This window comes from Stigmatopora nigra, chromosome 20, assembly GCF_051989575.1.
Source record: "Stigmatopora nigra isolate UIUO_SnigA chromosome 20, RoL_Snig_1.1, whole genome shotgun sequence".
Taxonomy (NCBI): domain Eukaryota; kingdom Metazoa; phylum Chordata; class Actinopteri; order Syngnathiformes; family Syngnathidae; genus Stigmatopora; species Stigmatopora nigra.
Genome location: NC_135527.1, coordinates 8,056,322 through 8,074,699, shown reverse-complemented (window position 1 = coordinate 8,074,699; position 18,378 = coordinate 8,056,322). Strand labels below are relative to the sequence as shown.

Genomic DNA, 18,378 nt, shown 5'->3' with positions numbered 1-18,378 from the left:
TTATGTTTCATATGTACTGTTAACGGATGCACTTTTCTATATGTATCCTATCTTGTGCTGACCCCGCCCATCTGTCACATTTTTAAAGTCAATTTGGCCCCCAGGCCCAAAAGTTTGCCCACCCCAGAGGTGGCTAACATCCAAGCTAATACACTTTTGCGTCCAAATTTGATCAATGTCTCTTACTTCGATGTTGTAAACAAATGCAAAGGAAAAAATAATGAGCCTTCACAACATATTTCTCGCATTTCTTACATAACAATCGACGCCCTGTTTCGATTGGCCCCTGGGATTCGTCGTTAGCGGTAAACTTCATTGTCGGATGTTTTTCCCGTCCTAAACAAAAAAATGGTTTGGCATTCATTTGAGAAGCCGGATAAAAATGGCTGCCGTGCAAAACCTCATTTTCTGTAATACGTTTGTAAAGGCTTAATTATGCTTCTCGTTAATAATGCGTCTCTTTAACAATAAGGCTACGAATAAACAGTAATCTCCAATTAATTCAAGCACTCCCCCCCTTTGTTGTTGTTATTTCCGGAGGCTGGCGAAAGCGCGAGTCGACGCCGCTTGCGCGAGCTCGACCCCGACACCCCGCGGGGGCTTTGCCGAGGCTGAGATAATAATGCTGGGAATTCATTCGCTCGGGCCTCGCCTGTTTGCGCCGTAATTGTGTCCTGCTGGGCGGGAGTAAAAAAAAAACACCCGTCAGGTTCGACCCGTTCAAGTTATTTGGTCGCCCGGATGTCCAATCCTTTTACACTTTGTTTGTCTTTTCTTTAAATTTAACCCATAGGCTGCCATTGTGTCTCATAGTAGAGTTCTGTTGATTTGCGTGACCGGTCTTTTGATTGTCGGTCTTTTGGTCGCCGGTCTTTTAGTCGCCAGTCAAATGTACTTGGATATTAAACAGCACTTAGATATTAAACAGCACTTACATATTAAACAGCACTTGGATATTAAATAGTACTTAGATTTGTCTACTTAGATATTAAACACTACTTAGATATTAAACACTACTTAGATATTAAACACTACTTAGATATTAAACACTACTTCGATATTAAACACTACTTAGATATTAGACACTACTTAGATATTAAACAGTACTTACATATTAAACTGTGCTTACATATTAAACTACTTACATATTAAACAGTACTTACATATTAAACAGTACTGACAAATTAAACAGTACTTACATATTTATCTCTCTCTTAGATATTAGACAGTACTTAGATATTAGACAGTACTTAGAAATTAGACAGTACTTAGATATTAGACAGTACTTAAATATTAGACAGTACTTAGATATTAGACAGTACTTAAATATTAGACAGTACTTAGATATTAGACAGTACTTGGATATTATACTCTCTCTCTCTTAGATATTAAACTCTCTTAGATATTAGTTTATAATTGAGTCTGTATTCGATCTATGTATGACAGTGCCATCTTTTTATACTTAAAATGACAGACCAGGGCCGAGTTCTGGCCCCATGCCGCCAGTTGAACACCAACTATACGCCATTCATCGTCATACTTTGATTTTAATCGGTCGCCTTTCTTTGCTCGATTCCATTTACTGGCCATTAGTATCGTGATTCAAAGCCTCTGCGGAACAAACTGTCACCCGATCACGCCATTATTATTCTCTGATTAAATTCATGCTTAGGAAAAAAACGAACAAGAAAAAAAAATGGTCCCAAGTCACTCACGCTCTATTAAGAAGATTGAGTGTCCGTGTTTAACGCGATCTAATGGATGGGCGAATTACGCCCCAGCTATTAATGTTTAATTCCTAATTGAATGTTCTACACGGCCAAACTTGTTTACCGGGATAATTGATGCTTATGTTTTGCCATTCGTTGAAACAAACGTGCCTGCAACAAAAAAAAGCTATCCCAGCCACGGGAGTTTTCGTAGTTTCGCAGAACGACCTTTTCCGTACGTCCACGTTTGTGATACGCCGTGGTCCGGGTTGAAGTTCTCCCGAGACCCTGTAGGGAAGCGCATCTGCAGCCTGAGGCCAAAACACAGCACAGGCTAAGCCCACTTATGCAAGACTGTGGCTAATATCGCACCAAAATGCACAATTCTTGGTGATGAAACTCAAATAAGTCCTATTTTTTTCGATAAGCACGATGGTAGATGTTAACTAAGGGGTGGGCAAACTTTTGGGCCCGGGCAGAGGCCATATTGACTTTAAAAATGGGACAGATGGGCGGGTTCAGCCACAAGATAGGATACATATAGAAAAGTGCATCCGTTAACAGTACATATGACACATAAACTGAAAAATAGGACTAAATTATTAACATACTCGTTACTCATCATTCAAGTATAAAGTACAAAGTAAAGTAGGTAAAGGAATGTCTTAAGAAATAATAAAATGTAGAAGATACATATAAAAAAGTGCATCCGTTAACAGTACATATGAAACATAAATAGAAAGTACACAAGTGTTACTTTGAAGGGCAAATCTTGAGAAAATTAATCGCATATGATATTTCTGAGATACTTTATGAATCGAAAAATTATTGTTTGTCATCCCTAGGTAAGATGACGGCACCCTCAGCGAGCAAGAGAAGGTACAAGTGCATTTTTTCATGTTTTATGCAAGTTAGGGTTCATTTTTTTCTTGAATTCCCGTCATAGACATCAAAATAAACGTCCTTAACCATTCTACCTATTTATCTTTCCTCTATATTAAAACAAATAACCCCATTCTCTTGTCTTATGTCATTTTATCTTGCCATTTCATGCACGTCAAATCTAATTTCTGCTCATATAAGCCATCCCCTCAATTCAGCCATCATTTTCTTAACCCCAACTCCAAAATAAACGCTTAAAACCCCCCCAAAAATGACAAAATCCCCACTTTTAAATCACAAGAGTCGACGATTAACCAACTCAGTCCACTGACAAGCAAACGAAGCCCAAAGCAATAACTCTGTCGGCGGAATTTACCGGCGCCGCGAGAGTCGGTGAATCAGCCACTTTCCATTTTTCAAGCGGCGTATTTTTGCATATCTTTTCCCAAATAAGTAACGCCAGCCACCCCCCCCTCCCCCGGCACCTATTGCATCTTTCTCACCGTGTATGGCAACTGCAACGTTAAAAAAAAGGTGTCAGATAGAACCGAACTTTTCCTCGCCGACTTCTTTAACACCTTCCGCGAAATATTTAAATTTAGAGGGGTGAATGACGCCGTTGCAAAGTGCCACGAACGCCAATTAACAACCTTTCGGTTCGAGGAAAGCGAGTGTCTCTTCTCTCTTTTACACATTGCATCCACTAAAGTATTTTTATGTTTTTTTCCCAGGCTTATAGACCACCAAATTGTGATTTTTGACACCATCAAAATCTTGTCAAAAGCCAAACAGGTGGCACGAATCATTATAATGCATCTAAACAGTATTTAAAGGATTTAAAAGTCTAAAAAAGCTCAAAAAATACATTCTATTTTCATTATTCTACCATTATATTAACAAATTTCTTCACAAGGTCAAGCTTTTTTAACAAAAAAACATACCTGGTTATTTTATCAATAGATTTAAAGGACTTTAAACATTCCGCATTCAAGAATTGTCATTTAAAATGTTTTCTGAGCTTTTAACTGTCGAAAAAAAACAACAAGGCAATTCTTCCCACTCTTGTTTTGAGTTATAATAGCGAGCACTTTCCAAAGAATGTGTTTTTACGGCCCCCGAGAATGAATTTGGCAGGCGCGAAAAAATAAACAAGAGATAAAACTGTATGCAAATGAACTGTCCGGTCAAGCCAATGATTAAACAGCAGGGTAAGAGTTGAAAATGGAGTCAATAACGAAAAAAATATGACATTTTCCCTGACAACTCTGGTTTCGAGCTACTTTTGGCTAATATTCCCTCTAATTTTTGGTTGGTCTGGGCAGAAAGACAACCTCCCTGAGCGCACTCAGTACCAGTGTGAGTGACATGATTGGTCGCTATGGGTACACTAGTATAACACCTGCCATAAGCAGGTGCATGTTAATGTTCCTGCTAATTTTTCATGTAAAACATGCTGTAAAACATGAAAAACTAGGAAGAGTTGACAGCGCTATAGGATACATATAAAAAAGTGCATCCGTTAACAGTACATATGACACATAAAGAGGACTAAAGTATACATACTCCTCACTAAAATAAGAAGTATAGAGTAAAGTAAGTAAAGGAATGTATTAAGAAATATTAAAATATATATGATACATATAAAAAAGTGCATCCGTTAACAGTACATATGAATCATAAACTGAAATAAGGACTAAAGTATTAACATACTCATCATTAAAGTATAAAGTATAATGTAAAGTAAGTAAAGGAATGTCTTAAAAAATATAAAAATGTCATTTAAAAAAAGATAGAAGGGCTGTAAAACACGAAAAACAAATAAGAGTGGACACAGCTACTGCCACTGGCTTCCACAAGATGGCGCCATCTTGGGGAAAACAAATAAAACATTGTTTTGACAATGTCGGCAAGCCAAATTAAAAGACCATAGTTTGCCCATGTCGGGATGCTTTAAAGTTGCCATTATAGGGAAAGAGGTAAAAAAAAAAAATATATATATGTATTTGGATTTTATTTACTGCGCAGAGAAGACGAAGTACTGTGCAATTGCGCTAAGAAGTTAGAGGGAACATTGAAAGACAAATCGCCATTAGCGCCCTGGCTAAGTCGAGTGCCAACATGGCAGATGGTCCGGCAAACTCCGACCTTCCTAGAAACGGGACCGCCCATTTCGCCGTTCTTCATCATCGCCATCGAGCTCTCCTCGGGCAGGACATTTTAGGCCAGATGTCATCTCTAAGGAAAATGGCGCCACTCTGGGTTTTTTTTCTGACAGGGGTCATTACCGGGAAAAAAATGGCACCTTCGCTACACTCGGAAATATCCCGTTTTGTCCACTTATCAGGACATTTGGACAAATTCCTACTGTAATTAGTGTCAATTGGCTCGGCCAATCGCGTCACTTTGGTTGTCTGACGGTAAAAAAATGGGAAATGCTGATGTTTTGACTAATTAGTGGCGCTCATTTGAAATGCGTTGACGGGGAAACAAAAAAAGGGAAAGAAGCGCCTTGAGGGATTCGGCGGGGAGGGGGGGGCGAACGGCTGTACTTGAAAGGGATGACGGTGCTTGAAGAGGCAAAGGAGCTGTCAATTAGAACAAGAAATATGGCGTCGCCGTACTCATTTTTAGAGACATTCAAACAATGGACCAGTAGTCATCGCAAATGATAGATGAGTTGGTCCCTAGCAAACCAAGTCCAAGTCCTAAGGTACTCGGACAATTGGTCGCCGGACGTTTGGTTGCCGGGTCTTTTGGTCAAATGGTGAGAGAGAGTTTACTGTTGAAAACAGCTCTCAAAAATATATTCATGAGAGAGTTTAATATCGAAATATCTACTGTTGATTCATGAGAGAGCTTAATATTGAAGTACTGTTTAAAATCTAAGTACTGTTGAATATTTAAGTACTGTTTGATATCTAAGTACCATTGAAACCAGCTCTCAAAATTATGTTCATGAGAGAGAATTTAATATCTAAGTACTGTTTAATATGCAAGTACTGTTTAATATGCAAGTACTGTTTAATATGCAAGTGCTGTTTAATATGCAAGTACTGTTTAATATGCAAGTACTGTTTAATATGCAAGTACTGTTTAATATGCAAGTACTGTTTAATATGCAAGTACTGTTTAATATGCAAGTACTGTTTAATATGCAAGTACTGTTTAATATGCAAGTACTGTTTAATATGCAAGTACTGTTGAATATGCAAGTACTGTTTAATATGCAAGTACTGTTTAATATCCTAGTACTGTTGAATATCTAAGTATTGTTGAATATCCAAGTTCTGTTGAATATCTAAGTACTGTTTAATATCTAAGTACTTTTTAATATCTAAGAACTGTTGAAATCAGCTCTCAAATTTATATTCAAGAGAGTTCAATATCTAAATATCCACTGTTTTCAACAGTACTTCGATATTAAACAGTACTTAGATATTAAACTCTCTCTCTTATATATTAAAATCTCTCTCATAAATATAATTTTGAGAGCTGGTTTCAACAGTACTAAAAGACCGGCGACCAAACGTCCAGTCACGGATTCCCGGCTACCGCCCCTCGGGCTTCAACGCCAACACCTCAGCTGGCATCTCGGGCCAGATCGGCAAGCTATCACAAAAGCGGAAACGCGGGGCTAATAATAGCGAGCGTGGTGGGGGGGGGGGGTGGAGGAAGCGTGTTGGAAGCCGAGTGTCTCTGGCGGACGTTCGCCGCACCTCAAAGCGCGTGGTGGTCCTGTGAAGTGAGCATCTGACGCTTGGCTTCGCGACGGTCAGACGCAGTAAGGACACCTCAATGTGCCTCCGCCATATGCCACGCTCCCTGGGGGGTGAAGTACTTGTGTTCCTCCGAGTGGACGCTAAATCCAATTTTCTTTTCATGCACCTCAAAAATATTTGCCAAACAACGTGACTCACAATTTTGTGCGTCACATTAACGAGCCGTAAACAATTCATATTTTTAAATATTATTCCTTGTGAGCCATACTACGAATTTCAAAGTCAAAATACATACATGTAAACCAGTGCCTTATTCCTTAAATTTTCTGTAATTTCACCACTTTTAAAGTGGAAAAACATGAATATTATTAAAAATATTCTCATATAATGTTGCTAATCAATGAGAGAATGCATTCTACTGCAAAAAAATGACAATTAAAGCAGTTTTATATGTAATATCTCAGTTCTATCACCAGCAATTTCCATATTTTAGCTCACAGGTTAGCAAACAGCCATATGCACTCATCAAAACAGCCACATATGGCTCACGAGCCATAGGTTCCCTACCCTTGAGCTAAGCTAATGGTCTTGACTCAATGGAAGTGCGAAAAAACAAAGCCATATTTTCATAATGACGATTTTCTGTATTCTCTGACAGAAAACCTCGATTATTTAAGAATATATAACTAGATTTAACGAAAAAAATCTCCGGTTTTCACTTGCTAGCATTAAAAAAACACAGCATCTAACTTTAGACCACTATTTCCTGAGCGATTGGTCGCCGTTTGGTCTCGGCATCTTGTTAACGAATGAAAGCGGCTCTAAAAGGCGACATCCGTCCAATACGTTTGCATCCGCCGTTTACAGGTGACCAATTCAATCCAATCGTCCGAAAAGATCTCCGTGATTGGACGTCCGTCAACGGGTTACGCACTTGACAGCCCCCCCCCCCCCACTCGGCTCGCAGTCAACGTCCATCTGGCGGATTCCCATGGGCACTTATTATTATTCCGGGTTCTTCTTCTCTTCTTTTACCGAGCGGTGGAGCCCCAATGGCCGCCTGTTTTTCAATTACCCCGCAGTCTTTGAGCTACCCGAAAAGATTTATTTAAGGGCGGCGCAAAGAATAACGCCTACGGACTAGTTTGTTGACACGGGGGGATAAAATGACCGCTTGACCGCCCTCGTTCAGAGCCCGCTAGCCTAGCCACGACCTTTCCCGGGTGTAGTTGCCAATGGCTCCGCCCCCAAGATTTCCCCAACACTCCAATCTATCCCATCGTATCCCCTGCTATCCCTTATTTCTTTAATTAAGACCCTTTAAACTACATTTGACAAGCACAACTCAAACAAGACGCAAAAGCACACGGAGCCTTTACACCAGGGGGCGGGGCTATATAATAATATATAAGCACATAAATACATACACATAGATAAGGAGGCGGGATCGTTTTTGACAAAAAGAGCCATAAACAATTCATTTTTTCAAATATTGTTCCTTGAGAGCCATATTCCGGAATTAATACGTCAAAATATATGAAAATGTGTATTTCTTTGTCATTTTATCACTTTTAAAGTACTAAAAGTCTCTGAATTCTTTTGAGAACATTAATTCACTGTTGCTAATCAATGAGTATCAATGAGAAAAGGCATTCAAAAGAGTCTAATGATGATAAAATATAATTTAAAAAGCGTAGAGCCATATACACCCCTCAAAATAGCCACATATGGCTCCCACTGTTGCTAATCAATGAGTATCAATGAGAGAATGCATTCAAAAGAGTCTAATGAAGAAAAAAATATGATTTAAAAAGGCATAGACCCATATAAACCCATCAAAATACCCCCAAATGTCTCCCGAACCACAGCTTCCCTACCCCTACATTCCACCCTTTACACACATGAACTCTAGAGACCAATAAAAAACCGAAATGCCTCTTACCTGGCGCAGAATGCTCGCTCACATCTGCAAGACAAAGAGAGAAAAAGAAATGTCAGCAAAGTTGCACGCCTGCAAAAAGTTCCACGAGATAAATGACAGTGTCCCACTATGGCGTACAGCGCTAGTTAAAAATAGCCCAATTCAACCACTGGCGCTGTATCATTTTTTATTAATAAGGAGGACAAGAAATGTCTTCTTCGGCGTCCTCCGGGGACACAAAGTTTGCACAACTTGCATTAATATTTGTCAAGGTATTTGCAGGGGGAAGATACTTTAGTCCTGGTCTTACGTATCATCACATGGTAAAAACAACGTAATACAGAAAACTCATTAAAATAGCGTAGTGGTGTACCAAACTAGCAAAATTCCACAAAAAAAGAACAATTAATAGTTTTAATTTGAATTGAAAAGCATGGAAAGACAATAAATGGACTTTACATGCTTTTCAATTTAAATTAGAATTATTTAATGTTCGTTTTTTGTGGAATTATGTTACGAAAATAGCATACTGGTCCACAAAACTCACATACTTCCATAAAAAAGAACATTTAATAGTTCCAATTTAAATTGAAAAGCATGTAAAGACCATTTATTGTCTTTCCGTGCTTTTCAATTGAAATTGGAACTATTAAATGTTTGTTTTTTGTGGAATTATGTTACAAAAATACCATATTGATCTACAAAACTAACATAATTCTACAAAAAATAACATTTAATAGTTCCAATTTCAATTGAAAAGCATGTAAAGACAATAAATGGACTTTACATGCTTTTCAATTGAAATTGGAACTATTAAATGTTTGTTTTTTGTGGAATTATGTTACTAAAATACCATACTGGTCTACAAAACTCACATAATTCCATAAAAAAGAACATTTAATAGTTTCAATTTCAATTGAAAAGCATGGAAAGACAATAAATGGTCTTTACATGCTTTTCAATTGAAATTAGAACTATTTAATGTTCTTTTTTGTGGAATTATGTTACTAAAATAGCAAACTGGTCCACAAACATAACATAATTCCATAAAAAAGAACATTTAATAGTTTCAATTTAAATTGAAAAGCATGTAAAGCCCATCTATTGTCTTTACATGCTTTTCAATTTAAATCAAAACTATTAAATATTCTTTTTTTTATGGAATTAAGTTAGTTTTGTAGACCACTACACTATTTTAGTGAGTTTTCAGAGCATGTAAATCCCATCTATTGTCTTTCCATGCTTAATAATGACTCTATTTACAATTTTTAAAGAATAAAACAGACTAAATCCATCACATAATCATATAGCCGGCAGTTAGTTAAATGAGCAAAAGCGTTAAATCTTTTGCAACCCGTTCTAAAAATATCCCACAGGAGTTTTGCAAAGGGAAAAGTGGCTCGCCGCCGTCTTCTTCGCCGCGTACGCAACATCGCCGCACGCCGTTCATTTGCATTTCTGCCATCTACCCGTGAAATCCCCCCGAGGCCCCCCGATCTGGAATAGGGTGTGTGTGTGTGGGGGGGGGGGGGTGATTACAATATCTGTACACCGCGACTAGATCCAAACAAATCTATTTTCAGCACAGCAAGGGCTTCAGTCTTCACTCATTACCATTCAGCTTGGACACACACACCCGCTGCTGTCATGTAACTAAACACGAAGCTCAGCTCGGGGGTCTTCCAAGCTCAGTGCCGGGGAAAATTGGACCCGGGGGAGGTCGGCGGCGGCGGGGACTCGTATCCCACTTCAAGAGGTGCTGAAAATACCTGGGTTTGTACCGCGAGCGCTAACCATGCTAGGATGGAAAACCGGAAAAAACTGCAAAACTGTGTAGTGTATTTTCACGACTATAAGGGGCACGGCATTATAAGGCGCACCCTCAATGAATGACATTTTTTCCATATTTAAGGCGCACTGTATTATAAGGCGCACTGTCTATTTGGGAGAAGATTTAAGACTTGTAAGTGCGCCTTATAGTGGTGAAAATACGGTAATTGCTATTGATTTCCAGACCATCTGGGTTTGCACATGTTTCTGTTTATTTCCAAGATGGAAGCACAGAACCAGAGAAATCAGTTATTACTAACGCGATGGTAAGAAAGAAGGGGTAACTGTGGGTCAATTTGGGTTTGTTGAAGTTGGGCGGTGAAATGGGGATGGTGGTAGGCAATGGGAATGTCCAGGATGTTGAAAATGGAGAAGGGAAGGAGTTGTGTAGAGCTCTCGTTCCTCCATCTGAGCTGTGAGGAATTAGAGGAAGCTCTGACAGAGGCTACAGATGGCACGGGATGGCACAGCCTGCCGCGCTACCGCAAGTTTACACCAGTCGGATGAGACAGATCGGTCGGCAAACTTTAGGGAGCGGTGGATTTTATGACTTACTCACTGAGGGTGAGCCATGTTGTGCAAAATAAACCTGGATAGGGTCAAAGGTATCGTTCCTTTGTATTTGCTAGGTTCTAGATGTAATATCTTAGTTCTGTCATTAGTGGTTTCCATATTTTAGCTCAAAGGTTAGCAAAGACTCATTGAAAGACCCACATGTGGCTCAGGAGCCATAGGTTTTGACAAAGAGAGCCACAAACAATTCATATTTTCCAATGTTATTCCTTGTGAGCCATACTATGGATTTAAAAGTCAAAATACATACATGTAAACCAGTGCCTTATCATTATTTTTTTGTAATTTCACCACTTTTAAAGTGAAAAAAATGAATATTTTAATATTAAAAGATTCTTATGCTGTTGATAATCAATGAAGATGCATTCCAGAAGAGTCTACTACGAAAAAATGAATATTAAAGCAGTTCTAGAAGTAATATCTCAGTTCTGTCACTAGGGATTTCCATATTTTAGCTCACAGGTTAGCAAAGAGCCAGATGAACTTATCCAAAGAGCCATATGTGGCTCCTGAGCCATAGCTTCCCTACCCCCGCGATAACGAGTGGAGAGTGGCTTTTTGCACAAACGGCCATCTTTGGGTACTCACTCCTCCAGACTAGTGATCACAAGCAAGAAGATCAAACGGCAGTTTCGAGCGGGGGGGTTCGGTTTCGTCAAGCCTGGCTGGCCTTGAGAGGAATTAAATAAGATGGTGAAAATTGGGAGACCAATCTGTGAAAGGCCTGAGGACGACCATGAGAAAAATATAAAGAGGTGGAGCACGATAAGAGTTGTCGCTCCGGGCTTTTACGGCAATGGTGACATTGACACCCGATGCATGCAATTTACCTTTTTAAATATTCGCTACAGAAAATCGAGGGCTGTCTTTTGACGACTGGTTTGAATACTCAAGTAGTTGTTGCGCCGTGATGGGTAAACAGCGCAGAAGATAGCCAAACGACGGGGACTCGGCCGGGTGCGGCCGTCGCCGTAGGGCAGGCGGAATGGCGCGAGGGGTGCTTGTACGTGAGCTCGCGGGAAAATCAATGCAGGTTCCTCAGACAAACCAGGAAATGTGAGTGAACGGACTTGTTTAACATCGACTCGGACGACAAATTAAGAGACTGTTTAATATCTAAGTACTGTTGAAACTATCTCTCCAAATTATATTCATGAGAAAGAGTTTAATATATAAGAGAGAGAGTTTAGTATATAAGAGAGAGTTTAATTTCTAAGAGAGAGAGTTTAATATCTAAGTCGTGTTTAATAACTAAGTAGTGTTTAATATCTAAGTAGGGTTTAATATCCAAGTAGTGTTGAATATGTAAGTAGTATTTAATATCTAAGTAGTGTTTAATATGTAAGTAGTGTTTAATATCTAAGTAGCGTTTAATATCCAAGTAGTGTTTAATATCCAAGTAGTGTTTAATATCTAAGTAGTGTTTAATATGTAAGTAGTGTTGAATATCTAAGTAGTGTTTAATATGTAAGTAGTGTTTAATATGTAAGTAGTGTTTAATATGTAAGTAGTGTTGAATATCTAAATAGTGTTTAATATCTAAGTAGTGTTGAATATCTAAGTAGTGTTTTATATGTAAGTAGTTTTGAATATCTAAGTAGTGTTGAATATCTAAGTAGTGTTTAATATGTAAGTAGTGTTGAATATCTAAGTAGTGTTTAATATGTAAGTAGTGTTTAATATGTAAGTAGTGTTTAATATGTAAGTAGTGTTGAATATCTAAGTAGTGTTGAATATCTAAGTAGTGTTTAATATCTAAGTAGATTTTAATATCTAAGTAGTGTTGAATATCTAAGTAGATTTTAATATCTAAGTAGTGTTGAATATCTAAGTAGTGTTGAATATCTAAGTAGTGTTTAATATCTAAGTAGTGTTGAATATCTAAGTACTGTTTAATAACTAAGTACTGTTTAATATCTAAGTACATTTGACCAGCGACCAAAAGACCAGTGACCAAACGTCCGGTCACGGTGAAGACATATGGTGAAAAGACTCCAAATAAGACGACCTACAAACCGAGATTGGACTTTACTTCAAATTTGTCAGACAAATCCAAAGTGTGAGGTCGACTTTAACCGAACCGCGAAAAAAAGCAAAAAACCCCTTAGAGGTCTAATTAAAATGCAATAAACATTTTTTTTATGGTGTGGAGCTGCAACGCAATTACCAGCGGAATAGCAAACACTTGACAAGAACTGAAGAGTGCTGGAATCTAACGCTGGTGAAATCTGACACATTAATAATTCCAACGCGGAAGACGCGATCTTGTGAAGCCGGGCTTATTGAAGTGGGAGTTTCGTGGCAAAACAGCGCTTGCCAACAAAATATGTCAGCATCAAAGTTGAAGTCAAAGACTTCCTCTCATGTTTTCTCGGCCAATCGCTTCTTCAGAAGTCTTCAATCTGCTCCTCCTACTGGACTATTCAATGTATGTATCTACCGTATTTTCACGACTATGAGGCGCAAGCACCCTCAATGAATGACATTTCTTCCATATATAAGACGCAGTGTATTATAAGGCGCACTGTCTGTCTATTTGGGAGAAAATTTAAGACTTAAGTGCGCCTTATAGTGGTGAAAATACGGTAATTGCTATTGACTTCCAGGTATGAAGCACTCACAACTTTACAGTCACCTCTAGAGCCAGCCATTGTTGATATTTTGGAGTTTTTTGTATGTGGGGGAGGAGCTATATGATGGGAAATGTTGGAAACTAAGATGGCTGATCTGCATATTTAACAGTATTGTTTCAGTTCAGGTGTTTGTGTTTTTTTTAATATCCCACAGTGGTGTTTTTCCTGTTTTTTCCATATATAAGGCGCACTGGATTATAAGGCGCACTGTCTATTTTGGAGAAAAATTTAAGTGCGCCTTTAGTGGTGAAAATATGGTACTAGATCTTCATTTTTTTGTTTGGTTCTAATAAAAAGTAAAGGTCAAAACAAACACGTTCCACTGCTATATGCTAATCTCATTACAACCGACACCAAGTGTGAGGTTTTCCATTAAAAAAACGAACCGCCTCTTAACGTTTTTTGCGCGGAATCATCATTTCCGAGAGGTGAGCTGAATTAATCGGCGCGCGTTTTGATTTGCGGTCACCGGCGCCGACAATCAGCGTCCCCGATTAACATTGATGCCGACACTCGTCTGCGGCGACTGTCACGGAGCTGCCATTTTTTCTCCCGCTGACAATAAAGCAATAGCAGCCGCCATGTTTATGCCCCGTAATCACTTTTCGCCGCCACCTGATCTCCTCTTCATCAACTCAGCACGTTAAGAGTCGGAAATACGACGCCATGTATTATGCATTAGCGCTAATCTCCCTAAGGTAACGCTCACACCCCTAAAAAAAACACTTGACTATACTGTAAACTTGTACGTGTCTTCTAATAGCCAATTTTTTTTGGACAAAATCAGTTCTTGTCTTTAAAAGTTCATGACATTGTCCATCCAATCGTCTCTGGCTTGTTGACCCTCCCGAATGCAGACTTGTCAAAACAGGATGTCAAAACCTCCAGGGCAAGAATGTTCTTAGCTGTTTTGGCAAAAACACACATTGAGCAACACCAGATGTGCTGGGGATTTAAGCACAAGGCAGGAAAATATATTAGTGGCAGAAAATATCGCAATTTACAACTAACTCTTTTCAAACTCCAGCCACAAGTTTATCACTATACTAGTCGAATTCAGTGACCGGATGTTTGGACACCGGTCTTTTGGTCCCTTTAGGTCGCCGGTCAAATGTACTTAGATATTAGACAGTACTTGGATATTAAACTTTCTCTCTTAAATATTAAACTCTCTCTCTCTCATGAATATAATTTTCAGAGCTGGATTCAATAGTACTTAGATATTAAACACTACCTAGATATTAAATGCTACTTGGATATTCAACACTACTTAGATATTAAATGCTACTTAGATATTCAACCCTACTTAGATATTCAACCCTACTTAGATATTCAACCCTACTTAGATATTCAACACTACTTAGATATTGAACACTACTTAGATATTGAACACTACTTAGATATTAAACACTACTTAGATATTCAACACTACTTAGATATTATACTCTATCTTAGATATTAAACTTAATCTCATGAATATAATTTTGAGAGATGGTTTCAAAGGTACTTTGATATTAAACAGTACTTAGATATTAAACTCTCTTAGATATTAAACTCTCTCTCTTAGATATTAAACTCTCTCTCTTAGATATGAAACTCTCTCTCATTAATATCATTTTGAGAACTGGCTTCAACATTAAACTCTCTGTCACCATTTGACCGGCCACCAAAAGACCAGCGACCAAACGTCCCTGCACCTTTCAAATCCAATACTTTGAAAACATGGCGAACTACCCAAGGTTCAGCAAGGCATCTCTATCGTATTCAACGTCTATCACCGTCAATGGAAAGCAGAGCGAGAGTCTCCCATGACGGCCACTCAATGGCAAGTGATTGACTCCACTATAAGCCCGTTAAGCTGCTGCTCAGCGTCAAAGCGCTGCCCTGGGGGTGCTTGCAACCGCCAACTGCTGTTTTTTATTTATTTTTTTTATACTACAGGCCATTGGATAAAGTGGCCGGGCCAAACCAAATAGTACAACGAAGCTCTTTGGGTATTGTTGACGACTCTCTGACGGTATCTTCCAAAATGGCTTGCTGTAAAAGCACATCCGTCAAATTAACCCGAATACCATCAGCCAGTACATTTTAATCCTACCATCTACAAAGGATTCACATCATCTATTACCAAAACGGACATTTATTGGACAGTCCCAGGACACAAATTGAGGAGAATACGATTTAAAACAGAGTAAGTCAGGAATAACAGGGAAAATCGCGCTAAAGTATTCACATAAAGTTTTAAAAATTACGTCAATACCTTCCCCAATTACAGCGTGCATTATTTTATATTTGTTTTTTGTTTTTTTTACCTGTCAGTGGAGCCGGATGATAATAAAACTCATACAAAAAACAGCCCCGCATAAAGCTATTTTTAATGAAAAGTAATAACGCGTATAAACATAGCCATGTTTGTAAAGGTCCTGCATAGAATACCCACATCTTCCTTTAGCCTGTAGCAACTCATGTAAAAATGATTATGGGATTGCGTACAAATATGTAAAAACAGGGGGGAATGTTAGGTTTATCATTATTATAAATTAGCTTGAGATATAATCATATATATGTGCGTACAATGAAGAAAACTGCATTATTTCGGGTATTATTCTTTATATATATGAATGCTTTACTTATTAGAAATGTTAGGGTCATCGTGATTATAAATATGACATTAATATTAGGCATTTTATTTACTTCACTATTTTTAAGTGAACTTTAGAGTCCAACAGAGAAAACAAGGGTGTAGCGTATCATTCATAGTCTGTTTAACTGGCGCCATGGTGGTTTTGTAGGGGTGAAACATGGTGGGAAATTTGGTGGGTGAGGTCTTGGAAAGAGAGCCAATCGATATGGCGATCTTCTCCCCCCCTGCTGATTCACGGGTGAGCTTCGAGAGCTGAGCCTGGCTAATGACGGCTAATCACATCAGCGGCAGGAAGCTGAAAATGACGCACGGCGTGGGGCCAGCGCGGGAATAAAATGCTTCATTTATCTATTGAGAAATGGCTGGGGTCAAAGGGTAGTAGTGGGAGAAACAATTTTGGCAATGGCGGCTGGATTTTGTCACGGGCGAGGACGGATGTTTGGTCGCTGGTCTTTTGGTCGCCGGCCTTTTGGTCGCCAGTCAAATGTACTTTTATATTTAACAGTACTTAGATATTAACCATTATTTAGATGTTAAACAGTGCTTGGATATTAAACAGCACTTGGATATTAAGCAGCACTTGGATATTAAAAAGTACTTAGATATTGAACACTACTTAGATATTAGACAGTACTTAGATATTAGACAGTACTTAGATATTAAACAGTACTTAGATATTAGACACTACTTAGATATTTAACACTACTTTGATATTAAACAGTACTTGGATATTAAACAGTACTTAGATATTAAACAGTACTTAGATATTAAACACTACTTAGATATTAAACACTACTTAGATATTAAACAGTACTTAGATATTAACCATTATTTAGATGTTAAACAGTGCTTGGATATTAAACAGTACTTAGATATTAGACAGTACTTAGATATTAGACAGTACTTAGATATAAAACAGTAAAAATCTGAGTTTTCAGGCAAATAATAGTTGTAGTTTAAACCGCTCTAGAAAATGTCATTGAATTCAATGTCCGGGTAAACAAGCAGGGTGTCTATATAACCCTAGTGTCTTAATTATAGCCATTGATTGGTTACAAAAGCTCACATAACCAACAGACATTTCCCCTGGCTAAGGACCCCCGCCTATGCTGGCTAATTAGCAAATAGCAGCAAATAATCAGAAGGCCAGTTTAACGTTTGGCACCTAATTAACCTCATGGTTCTAGCTATAGATATATCTATCTCTTCTATTTGTCTCTGTGTAGATATATCTATATAAATATATCTATAGTATGTGTACAACTATGTAATTCCACTCAAAGGTAGTTACAGATTCAATCTAAAGGATTTTGCGTATTTAGACCTCATTTAGTTGACTGTATTATTTTTAAACTGGTAGAGTTTAAGATCTCTACCAAAAAACGAGAGTTCTTGTGATATTTTCAGAGGTTAGCGTTGGTTATTTTCAGATTTTTGGAATGGCGCGCTCCGTCTGTAATCGGGAGGCACGGCAGAAGGTGAAGGAATTAGTCGTCCGTCTCCGAGGACGCCGATGGCCTTGCGGTCAGCCGGCGCAGCTTTGGGATTTTATAGCAAGTGTGATCACAGACGCTGAAATCTGGCAGGCAAAGGTCAAGAGGATTGTGGCGGGGCGCTATCAAATGATGAAGCTATCATGAAAATTCATTGGCAAGGACGTCCCCTGTTTTTCTGGCGGAGGAGAGACGGAGTCGATTACAAAGTCGGGACAATCGTGATGGCAAAACTAAGGTTGCGAGACTAATAATTGTAGAATTGTTCAAGGGGTGCTCGGACGTTTGGTCACTGGTATTTTAGTTGCCGGTCTTTTGGCCCCATTTTGATCGCCGATAAAATGGTGACAGAGAGTTTACTGTTGAAAACAGTTCTGAAAATTATATGCATGAGAGAGTGTTTAATATCTAAGTAGTGTTTAATATCTAAGTAGTGTTTAATATCTAAGTACTGTTTAATATGTAAGTATACTGTTTAATATCCAAGTAGTGTTTAATATCTAAGTAGTGTTTAATATGTAAGGAGTGTTTAATATGTAAGTAGTGTTTAATATGTAAGTAGTGTTTAATATGTAAGTAGTGTTTAATATCTAAGTAGTCTTTAATATCTAAGTAGTCTTTAATATCTAAGTAGTGTTTAATATCTAAGTAGTGTTTAATATGTAAGTAGTGTTTAATATGTAAGTAGTGTTTAATACCCAAGTAGTGTTTAATATCCAAGTAGTGTTTAATATCCAAGTAGTCTTTAATATCTAAGTACTGTTTAATATTCAAGTACTGTTTAATATGTAAGTAGTGTTTAATATGTAAGTAGTGTTTATTATGTAAGTAGTGTTTAATATGTAAGTAGTGTTGAATAGCTAAGTAGTGTTGAATATCTAAGTAGTGTTTAATATGTAAGTAGTGTTTAATATGTAAGTAGTGTTTAATATCTAAGTAGTGTTTAATATCTAAGCACTGTTTAATATCTAAGT

At 38.1% G+C, this 18,378-nt stretch overlaps 1 long non-coding RNA gene across 1 annotated transcript in view; it reads right to left on the bottom strand.

Annotated features, from left to right (window-relative positions):
• Positions 1-8,210: 8,210 nt before the first annotated feature.
• Positions 8,211-18,378, bottom strand: part of LOC144213879 (uncharacterized) — a 44,668-nt gene continuing 34,500 nt past the window's right edge. Inside the window, exon 3 of the long non-coding RNA XR_013330151.1 lies at positions 8,211-8,276. This is a non-coding gene — a long non-coding RNA (uncharacterized LOC144213879). The remainder of the gene's footprint in view (positions 8,277-18,378) is intronic.